This window comes from Chiloscyllium plagiosum, unplaced genomic scaffold (genome assembly GCF_004010195.1).
Source record: "Chiloscyllium plagiosum isolate BGI_BamShark_2017 unplaced genomic scaffold, ASM401019v2 scaf_81707, whole genome shotgun sequence".
Taxonomy (NCBI): Eukaryota; Metazoa; Chordata; class Chondrichthyes; order Orectolobiformes; family Hemiscylliidae; genus Chiloscyllium; species Chiloscyllium plagiosum.
In genome coordinates, this window is record NW_025181218.1 from 1,398 (window position 1) to 2,450 (window position 1,053).

Genomic DNA, 1,053 nt, shown 5'->3' on the forward strand with positions numbered 1-1,053 from the left:
CTTACTCCCACAGGTACGTACAAACATGCACACACCCCCCCCCCCCCCACAGGCACATACAAACGCGCGCGCACACACCCCCATACCCACAGGTATGTACAAGCACACACACACACACACAGGCATGTACAAATGCACGCACACGCAGACCCGGTATTTAACCCCATTCACAGACAACCGCAGCGCCCCAGATGTTTATCTATTCCTCAACCCCATGGCTACCATGTTCACGCCCTCGTGTAGTCAGCCCTGTCCGAAGTCAGTTGTCCCCCTTACCCCCCAAACCTGAGTATTTCCACTCCCAATCACAGAATCCCTGCCATGTGAGCAGGTTATCCAGCTTATTGACTGCACACTGGCCCTCTGAAGAGGTACTGGCTCCCCTGTTGTTTGTCGTTGATATAAACCATTTGGGATGAGAACAGAGGACATGGTTAATAAGTTTATGGGTGGCACCAAGCCTGGCGGTACAGCGGACAGTGAGAAAGGTGATCTAATATTACAACGGGATCTCAGTCAACTGGGTGAATGGACTGAGGAGCAGCAGATGGAGTTTCATTTGGATAAATGTAAAGTTTAACATTTCGATGCAACAAACCAGGAGCAGGACTTACACAATTGAAAGTTGGGCCTTGGGGAGTACTGTCAAACAGGGAGAGCGAAGGGTTCAGGGACATCATTGTGTTGCAGTTTGCAGCACAGGCTGCTTATGATGGCGTTTCGCACACTTGCTTTCATCGCTCAGAGGCTTGCGTGTAGGAGCTGGGAGGTCACGTTGCAGCTGTACACGACATGGGGTGGGCCACTTGTGGAATACTGCGTTCAATTCCCACAGAACCTCGACAGTGAGGAAACAGGCCACACAGCACAATGAGTCCTCACCGATCTCTGAAGGGCATCCCACCCAGACTCATTCCTTCGCCCCGCACCCGCCACCCCACCGATGCTGCTACCCTTCTAACCCTGCATTTCCCACAGCCAACACACCGAACCTGCACATCCCTGAACATCACAGGCAACTTAGCACGGCCAAACCACCCTAACCTGTACATC